Source organism: Staurois parvus, unplaced genomic scaffold (assembly GCF_062004578.1).
Source record: "Staurois parvus isolate SC_StPar_1 unplaced genomic scaffold, SC_StPar_1.0 ptg000029l, whole genome shotgun sequence".
Taxonomy (NCBI): Eukaryota; Metazoa; Chordata; class Amphibia; order Anura; family Ranidae; genus Staurois; species Staurois parvus.
In genome coordinates, this window is record NW_028317825.1 from 667,563 (window position 1) to 678,461 (window position 10,899).

Below are 10,899 nucleotides of genomic sequence, written 5' to 3' on the forward strand. Positions count from 1 at the left end.
CTCTGCTCTTCCAGCAGTGACCCGTCCTCTGCCCTGCCAGAAGTGACGCCTGTCCTTTGCCTTGCCAGCAGTCACCCTTGTCCTCTCCTGTCCACCTCCCTGTTAACCCCTTTTCTCCACCCTGCTGAAACCTGCTCTTAGCTCTGTTGACCTCTATCCTCAGCTCTGCTGACCTTTGTCCTCTGTCCTGTGGACCCCTGTACACAGCCCTACTCACTGCTTACCCTATTCTCTGCCCTGCTGACCCCCTGTGCACTTCTCTGTTGACCTCCCATCCTCTGCTTCCCTGACATTTTTTACTGCACCCCCACATAAGACAGGCTAGATCCGGCCCTGTCTTTCTTATCCCTTCTAGTGCTGGATTCTAGGTGGTTACTAGAAGTACATAGTTATTTGTTTTTTTCTCTTTGTGTTGTAAGACATTTTCTCTTTGGGTTTTCAAGGCTGTGATTACATTTGTATTGATGGTGTAGTTCTTGTAAACGTTCCTATGGAAAGATTCTGCTAATATTCTGAGATGTTTTCTTTCTGTCATCTGTATCTGGTGGCCTGGCTGTGTATAATGACCCATTTGGTGCGTTGGGTGGAATCTGTAACTGTGGAGATGGTTGCATCAGTAAGTGGGTTTCTTGTGTACTGGTGTGCAGCTTGCCATCCCTGATGGATACTGTGCTGTCTAGGAAGCTGAAATGTATGAATAGTATTTTTATTTGATTGAACGGCAAAAAGCATTGATCAAGGAGTCTTTTTCCTCACCTGACTTTATGATGAAAATAGCATCAATATAGCCTTATGTATATATGGCTTTTGTTCTATCCTGTTAAGGAATTTGTCCTCCAGGTCAGCCATAAATAAAATGGCATAGATGATAAAAATCTGACATGCAGCAATCCCATCCTTGTGAGACTTGTTACTGTACAGAGATTTTAAATCCACATTGTTTAAGAGTGTATTTGGTGGTAATTGTTATATATTGTTCATCTTGTTCAGGAAATCAGTTGTATCTTGCATGAAGCTAGCCATATTTGAGACTAATAGCTTTAACACGTTTTCTAGGCCTGAGATTTGTTCAGTAAGTGGGCTACATTTAGAAGAACCCAATTTCTGGATTATCTGGAATCGCATTGATAAGCTCTGAATGTAGGTGGGTTGGTAGTGTTTTAATTACACCTTTTAATTGGCGAGTAAAATCCTGGATTAGATCATTACCAAGTTGTTATTTCAGTAGTTTTAAGTGTTCTAAAATTTTGTTCTGTAAGTAAACTACATCTTTTTTCATGTACAACAGCATCTGTTACACAAAAATCAGGTTTGATATTTCTGCTCCTGTATACCAGAGCAGTATGGGAAGATATCAGCAGTTATGCCATGCATGTTTCCTGATCATCCGCCCGCCAGATGGTGTACTCTAATAAACACATCTCTGAAATCAACTATAAGTGAATGACCTGAGAAATTACATAAGGTCAAATGAAGGAAGAAATGGAAAGGAAAAAAAAAAGAAAAGAATACTGAAAAAGCCAGAAAGTGAAGTTAACCAGAATTTTGTCTTGTATCCATTCATCATGTTAATTCTAAAGTGTTACTGAATGCCTCTGAAAATATAGCAAATTTGAAGGGACCCATGTGTTCTCAAATAAATACAGTTTGGAAAATAATTATTTGACCCCCTGCAGATTTTGTATGTTTTCCCACTTACAAAGAAATTCAGGGTCTATAATGTTTATCATAGGTGTATTTGAAATTATAGTGACAGAACGTCAACCGAAAATCCAGACAAAACACATGACACAAATTTTATAAATTGAGTTGCAGTTCAGTGAGTAAAATAAGTATTTGATCCCAAAGCAAAACATGACTTGGTACATGGTGGAGAAAGCCTTGTTGGTCAGCACAGGGTTAAGACGTTTCTTATAGTTGGTTACCAGGTTTGCACATATCTCAGGAGGGATTTTGGTCCACTCTTCTTAACAGATTTTCTCTAAATCCTTAAGGTTTCTTGGCTGTCACTTGGCAACTCGAAGTTTCAGCTCCCTTCCTAAATTTTCTATAGGATGAAGGTCTGGAGACTGGCTAGGCCACTCCATGATCTTAATGTGCTTCTTCTTGAGCCACTCCTTTGTCGCCTTGGCTGTATATTTTGGGTGATTGTCATGCTGGAAGACCCATCCATAACCCATCGTCAGTGTTCTGGCTGAGGGAAAGAGGTTCTCATCCAAGATTTTATAATACATGGACCCATCCATTGGCCCCTCAACCTCCGTGTTCAACTGTAGGGATGATGTTCTTAGAGTCATAGTCAGCATTTTTCTTCCTCCAAACATGGCAAGTCAAGTTAATGCCAAAGAGCTCAATTTTGGTCTCATCCGACCACAGCACTTTCTCCCTATCCTTCTCTGAATCGTTTGACTTCAATCCATGGCGGTGTATTATGTTACCAATGGTTTGTTTGGTGACTGTGGTCTCAACTGCCTTGAGATCATTCACAGCCTCCTCCCATGTATTTCTGGGCTGTTCCCTCACTTTTCTCATGATTATCCTTACCCCATGAGGCGAAATCCTACATGGAGTTCCTGACCGAGGACGATTGATGGTTATATTGTATATCTTCCATTTTTGAATAATTGCTCGAACAGTTGTCTCCTTCTCACCAAGCTTCTTACTGATGGTCTTGTAGCCAATTCCAACCTTGTGCAGGTCTACAATGTTGTCCCTGATGTCCTTTGACAGCTCTTTGGTCTCACCCATAATGTCGCTTCTCGGCCTTTTGGCTAAGATCAAGTGTAGTATCTGTTCTTATCAGTGTCTAGTGGGGGTGCTCCCGACCATTCTAGCTTTGCGGGGATGGTTGTTGTATAGTACCCTCACTGGTATGATGGGGGTCCGGAAGGCTAGTACCGGAGGGACAGAAACCGGGGAGCGCCACGAGTTAAGCTGGGGCCCCGGGAGTAATTCCTCTGAGAAGACTGGAAAGACCCAGTACCTCCTGATTTGGATGGATCTACCTTGGTCTGGCCTGGGGCTGGGGACGCAAAAAGTCCGCAAACTCAGTGCCCCCTGAGTAGTCGCCTCAGGGGTGTCACTAGTAACACTTGGGTGTGGGACCCCACGGTGTGAAGATGACACATGGCCACTGTTTTTCACCTCTTTTTGCACAGCGCCCTAAGGACCAGGTCTTTTGGCTAAGTCCAGGGCAATTTTTGCTACGGGCCTCAGGGCCTGGTCTGTGCACAATTCGGCACGGTACCACTTTTTTATTTTTTCTTTCTCTTATTTATTTATTTATTTATTATGCACTTACCCACGTTTGTCACTTTTTCTTTGCCTTATGTGTGTGTTTTTCACGGATGGAGGGTGTGGGTCCTCGGGCCTACCCTGAAGTCTAGGGGGAGGATGTGTGGCCATACGGTTCCTTCCTCCCCTGATCCCTAGAGGACTCTTCTTCGGGAGAGTCCCCTTGCCTAGTACTGAATGTCCGGCTTCGGCTGGGCATAGGGAACGGTGGTCCACCAGGCCTTTTGGCCAGGAGGACTAAGTGGGAACCTTGTCCCCGTCAGGAGCTTCGTGCCCCGGGGGATCAGGGTAAGCGGTCCAAGCCCCTTTAGGGGTAGGACACAGCACACCCCTAAGTGCACTTTTTGTGTGGTGTTTTTGCACTTGCACTTTTTTGTGAAACACTTACGGGTTTTTCGTTATAGTTGCACGTTTGCGGACTTAAAAATAATGATGGTGAGGTTTGAATGACAGAAAGAGATTCTATGGACAGGTGTCTTTTATACACTTAACGAGTTCTTGTTAGGAGCATCTTCGTAAATTAACAGTGCTAATCTGTGTACCACATGAGCACATAGCCAGTCTCTGGGAGCCAGAATTATTGTTGGTTGGTAGGGGATCAAATGCTTAATTTACTCACTGAACTGCAACTCAGTTTATAACATTTGTTTCATGTGTTTTTTTTTATTTTTGGTTGATATTCTGTCTCCATCAAAATACACCTATAATAACAAATTAGAGACCCTTCATTTTTTTGTAAGTGGGCAAACGTACAAAATCTGTAGGGGATAAAATATTTATTTTCTCCACTATACATTTTATCATTCAATATGACTGATACTTTTTTTTATTCACCATTAACCATGATAGTCTAATTTCAATTTACAAAAGTCTAAATCAGGGGTCTCCAAACTATGGCCCTCCAGCTGTTGAAGTACTACAAGTCCCATCTTGCCTCTGGGAGTCTTGCCTGTGGCTGTCAGAGTCTTGCAAGGCCTCATGGGACATGCAGTTCCTCAACACCTGGAGGGCCATAGTTTGGAGATTCCTGGTCTACAGTTGCAAGAAAAAGTATGTGAACCCCTTGGGATTCCGTGGAGTTTTGCATGAATTGGGCATAAAATGTGCTCTGAACGTCATCTAAGTCACAACAATAGAAGAACACAGTCTGCTGAACATAATACTACACAAACATTAGATGTTGCCATGGTTTAATTGCACATAACATGTAAACATTCACAGTGCAGGGAGGAAAAAGTATGTGAGTCCCTAGCTTAATGACTTCTCCCAGAGCTAATTGGAGCCAGGAGGGAGCCAACCTTGACTCCAATCAGTGTGATGATATTGGATGTGTTGCTGACAGCTGTCCTGCCCTTAAAAAACACACACCTGTTTTGGGTTTACTGGTTTCAAGAAGCACTGTCTGATGTGAACCATGCCTCGCAGAAAAGAGCTCTCAGAAGACCTATGATCAAGAATTGTTGACTTGCATGAAGCTGGAAAGGGTTACAAAAGTATCTCCAAAAGCCTTGATGTTCCTGTGTCCACGGTAAGACAGACTGTCTACAAATGGAGAAAGTTTAGCACTGTTGCTACTCTCCCTAGGCGAGGTCGTCCTGTAAAAATGACTGCAAGAGCACAGCGCAGAATGCTGCATGAGGTAAAGAAGAATCCCAGAGTGTCAGCTAAAGACCTACAGAAATCTCTGGCACATGCTAACATTTTTGTTGACACATCTACAATAAGGAAAACATTAAACAAGAATGGAGTACATGGGAGGACACCACGGAGGAAGCCATTGCTGTCCAAAAAGAATATTGTAGCACGTTTGAAGTTTGCAAAAGAGCACCTGGATGTTCCACAGCACTACTGGCAAAATATACTGTGGACAGATGAAACCAAGATTGAGTTGTTTGGGAAGAACACACAACACTATGTGTGGAGAAAAAAAGGCACAGCACACCAACATCAAAACCTCATCCCCACTGTGAAACATGGCGGAGGGAGCATCATGGTTTGGGGCTGCTTTGCTGCCTCAGGGCCTGGACAGATTGTTGTCATTGATGGAAAAATGAATTCCAGTGTTTATCAAGACATTTTGCAGGAAAACGTACGACCATCTGTCCGCCAACTGAAGCTCCGCAGAGGATGGGGGATGCAACAGGACAATGACCCAAAGCATACAAGTCATTCAACAAAACAATGGCTGCAACAGCACAGAATACGCCTTCTGGAGTGGCCCAGTCAGAGTCCTGACCTCAACCCAATTGAAATGCTGTGGCATGACCTTAAGAGAGCGATTCACACCAGACATCCCAAGAATATTGCTACACTAAAACAGTTTTGTGAAGAGGAGTGCTCCAAAATGACTCCAGATCGTTGTGCAGGTCTGATCTGCAACTACAGGAAACGTTTGGTTGAGGTTATTGCTGCCAAAGGAGGGTCAACCAGTTATTAAGTGCAAAGGTTCACATACTTTTTCCTCCCTGCACTGTGAATGTTTACATGTTATGTGCAATTAAACCATGGCAACATCTAATGTTTGTGTAGTATTATGTTCAGCAGACTGTGTTCTTCTATTGTTGTGACTTAGATGACGTTCAGAGCACATTTTATGCCCAATTCATGCAAAACTCCACGGAATCCCAAGGGGTTCACATACTTTTTCTTGCAACTGTAAATGGTTACTATGGCTGCTATAAAAATAACTGAGATCAGCTTTCCAGTTTGTCTCAGAGACTCCTTTATTGGTTCATTGAGTAGGACTTAGGATTGATTTGGGTCAACACAAATATAAAATGTATTAAAAATAACCTGTGTGCCAAAGTAAAAGGAAACAGCTGCCACCCTATACAGTATATTAACACTAGTATAAATAATATGAAAAAGGGCCGCTAATGTGCACTATATGTGGAAAAACAGTAAACCAAAAATAATGTGACTCAATTGACACTATACAAATCAATAGGGAGTCACACTATATGTCCCCAATATATCCATCCACATAACATTTCATTCAATATCATATTGTGCACAACTTGTAAATAAAGACATTCATATGGTGACACCCAAAGTCCACAATGTGCAAAGCCACTTAAAAAAAGTGTTCCAAATATAAAGTTATTAGAAGAATCCACCAAGGGTCTTCTCTTCTCACTGCAAATCAATCTTGAATGCACCCAGTAAATAATGAACACTTAACACACCAGATATGTGTGATAAATCAGAACCAGCCCTGCTTCTGTTATCTTGTATTCAAGATGTTTCCTGCATAGCAGTATCATTTAACCAAAAATATAAAAGAAAAAAGTTAGGCACAAAACTGGAGATGGCTCCCTCTGTCTAAAACCAGTGAAGACAACCACTTGGTTAGCCTGCAGGTCCAGCCGCACTGGGATTCTCAGAGGTGTCATCATCCTGCAACTCTCTGGAAATTCTTGTAGGAACTAGATACCATCAGAGTAACACCTTATGGTTCACTTCGATGATAGATGTGTTTATGTACAGTCCGTGCCTATATCTGAGATCCAGTTCCTCACCCAAATCCCACTCTTTTTTCTCCATGTAAGACAATTTGAGAGGATTTGATTGAGTAAAACATACATTTTTGAAATATAATCTTGTTGAGATTTTTGCAAAGGTATTCCGGAGATGACTTAGGGCTCGTTCACACTTGACTGTTTTACCAACGCTAGCCAAACACCCCTATAGCATTTGGCAAGCGTTGGTCCGGCGTTTTTTTAACGCTCCGCAAACGCTACATGCGTGGTTTAGCGGCGGTTGCTAGGCATTTGCCGAGCGTTAAAAACGCCCCACAATTGCCTATAATGAAGTTTAAATGGTGTTACCGCTCTGCAAATGCGTCGCAACCGCACCGCAAATGCCAGCCGGGCGTTTGGGGAGCGGCACCATAGACTAGAATAGGAGGCTTCAACGCCTCCTGACTCGACCAGAGGCGTCCGTTTTGCCGCGACGCTCTCGTTAGAACAGCACCATGTGCTGCAATGTGCAGAATTGTCCTAGGCGTTTGGGAAGCGGTAAGAACGCTTCCCAAATGCCTCTCTGCCGTCTGCACACAACGCTAGTGTGAACATAGCCTCAGTTGCTATATTCAAATGACAAGCCAGAATATGTAGAAACATAATATTCAAGAATACAGATTATGTTCCGTTGTAGGTAATTGGAATTTCTCTTGTAAGAGTGATCTCAACAAGATTCCATGTTCATTACGTAAATCTGTTGTATGTAGAAAACCTTTATTAGTCCACCACAAGAATTCTGCAGGGGTAAAACCTTGGGGAATGCTGAATTATTAAAGTGTAGGTAAACCAAGACCTTGTAAAACAACCCATTAGGGTTGATTTTCTAAAACTGGAGTGAAAAATCTGGTCTAACTCTGTATTGAAATCAATCAGCTTCCAGTTTTTTTTTGGCAAAGCTTAACTGAACAAGCTGAAGTTAGAAGCTGATTGGCTACTATGCACAGCTGCTCTAGATGTTGCACTTTCCAGTTTTAATAAATCAACCCCAGTGAGTTTAAAATAGAAATGAAAGGCAAAATATTTGTTTATACATTAAAAAAACAAACACTCCCCACCCCCCTTTTTAATAAGCAATCACGTTCTCTTTTCTCAGCTTCATAGGAGCTAGGGGAGAGGAAACAGCACACTAGGTGTGTCATTAAAAGTCTGATCATTGAAGGAAAACACACTGAGTTCCCAGTATAGCTGGAGAACTGACCACGCTGTGCTCTCCTGCTTATTGTAGTCAGTTTTTAATAGGAAAGCAGAGGGACTGGCAGGGACATCAGGGATTTCACACGAAGAAAGCAATACAAAAAGAACAGTATACTTTTTCATACAAGCACATGGTACAGCAGGCACATATCAGGAATATATGTTGGGTTTACATATTTTTTAAGTATAGTAGACTATGACATGATTTATATTTATGTAATATATTCAGTCCCATAAGCTGAAAGATATAGACAAGGATGGGCATAAAATTGGGGGTTTGTCTTTGGTTGGCAACCAAATGATGTGACTGGCCAGTCTTCGAGCACAGGAAGATGACTCCAATTGCATCCAAGTGGGGTATGGGCATTGCAAATGGAATCTGATGGGATATACGTTACATAGTTAGTCTGGCTGAAAAAAAAGACAAAAGTCCATCCAGTTCAACCATAGAAAAAAAAGTTATAATCTTATACCCACAGTTGATCCAGAGGAAGGCAAAAAAACCCAGCAAAGCATGATCCAATTTGCTCCTGCAGGGAAAAAATTCCATCCTGATCCCCCGAGAGGCAATCATATATTCCCTGGATCAACTCTACCTATAAATGTTAGTATCCAGTTATATTCTGTGTATCTAAGAAACAATCCAGGCCTTTTTGACGCAATCCACTGAGCTGGCCAGAACCAACTCTTGAGGGAGTCTATTCCACTTTTTCACAGCTCTCACTGTGAAGAAACCTTTCCGTGTTTGGAGTTTAAATTTCTTTTCCTCTAGACGTACAGAGTGCCCCCTTGTCCTCTGTGATGACCTCAGGGAGAATAACTCTACACCGAGTTCACTATATGAACCACTGATGTATTTATACAGGTTGATCATATCCCCCCTTAATCTCAAGAGAGAATAAATTCAGTTCCTCTAATCTTTCCTCATAGCTAAGCTCCTCCATGCCTCTTATCAGTTTGGTTGCCCTTCTCTGTACTTTCTCAAGTTCCCCAATGTTCTTTTTGTGATGTGGTGCCCAAAAGTGAACTGCATATTCCAGATGAGGTGTTACTAATGATTTGTACTGGGGTAATATGATATCTCTCTCTCTGGAGTCTACACTTCTTTTAATACGAGAGGATTTTGCTTGCTTTAGAAACGTAGCTTGGCATTGCATGCCATTATTAACCACTTCCCGACCGGCCGTTGCATATAAACGGCCGGACGGTGGCAGTGCAGGGTCGGGTGGCCGTTTATAAATGGCCTCCCCGCACCCTGCTTGTGCGCGCTCCCTGGGAGCGCGCAGCACCGCGATCCGGTGCCCGCTGTGTCCTCCGGACACAGTGAAACACCGATCGTCGGACGGGACCTCTGTACGCGGTCCCGATCATGTGATCACTGATTGGCCAATCAGTGATTACATGCAAAGTAGTAAGCAAGATGTCACTTGTGACATCATTGCTTACTACGTGTGAAATCTGTGAATAATCACAGAGGTCACATGGTACAAGCCTATTCACAACAGGCTTGTACCATATGACAAGCTGTGACCAATCACAGCTCACTCAGTACTTCTCAATGAGTGCAAGAATGCACACAGAGAGAAAGAGAAATGATTGCTTTTACAGCCTATATGGGTGTAAAAGCAATGTGTAAAAAGAAAAAAAAAAATCTTCATCACCCCACACAAGTAGTACAGTGTCACCATGGTGACACTGTACTGCTAGGGTGACAGTATGTAAAAAAAATAAATAAATAATAATATAAAAAAATAAAATAAAAATGTAAAAAAAAAAATGTTTAAAAGTTATAATTTTTGGTTATAAACTAATTTGGATTTTTTTTTTTACTAAAAAGATAACGGAATAAATTTTGGCAAAGATTTATGATGAAATATTATTTGCAAAATTTTATTAAAAAAAACACTTTTTTTCAAAATTTTTGGACTTTTTTATTTACATAGCAAAAAAAAATAAAAATCCCAGCGGTGAATAAATACCACCAAAATAAAGCTTTATCTGTCTCAAACAAATGGTAAAAAATTCATTTGGGTACAGTGTTGCATGACCGCGCAATTGTCATTCAAAGTGTGATAGCGCTGAAAGCTGAAAATTCCCCTGGTCAGGAAGGGGGTAAAAGTGTGCGGTCTGGAAGTGGTTAAGCTTGTGATCTACCAGGACCCCCAGATCCTTCTCCACCATTGATTCTCCCAGTTGTACCCCCCAGTATGCATGATGCATGCATATTCTTAGCCCCCAAGTGCATAACCTTACATTTATCAACATTAAACCTCATTTGCCACAGTCGCCCAATTAAACAGTGCATTGAGGTCAGTTTGTAAGTTGGAGACATCCTGTAAGGACGTTCTTCCACTGCACAGCTTGGTGTCATCTGCAATGACTGAAATGGGATTTTTATTCCCAGACCCTATATTGTTTATAAATATATTAAAAAGTAAGGGTCCCAACACTGAACCTTGGGGTATACCACTGATGACCCAGACAGTTCAGAGTATGAATCATTAACCATTGCTCTTTGAATACAATATTTTAGCCAGTTTTTTTTATCTATTTACATACTGATTTTTATAAGCCTGTAGACTTTACCTTACACATTAGCCGTGTGTGGGGAACTGTGTCAAATGCTTTTGCAAAATCCAAGTATACCACGTCCACCGCCACTCCTCTGTCCAAGGTTTTACTCACCTCCTCATAAAAAGAAATCAGATTTGTTTGACAACTTCTGTCTTTCATGAATCCATGGCGTCTGTTGCTTAAAATATTTTTTTCCAGCAACAACTCATCTATGTGGTCTTTTATTAAACTCTCCAGTATCTTCCCAACTATAGAAGTTAAACTAACAGGCCTATAAGTACTTGGTAAAAATTTTGACCCCTTTTTAAATACTGGC

At 41.6% G+C, this 10,899-nt stretch overlaps 1 pseudogene; it reads left to right on the forward strand.

The window, feature by feature from the left end:
* The first annotated feature begins 2,751 nt into the window (after window positions 1–2,751).
* Window positions 2,752–2,867, forward strand: LOC149471035 (U2 spliceosomal RNA; annotated as a pseudogene).
* The last annotated feature ends 8,032 nt before the right edge of the window (window positions 2,868–10,899 follow it).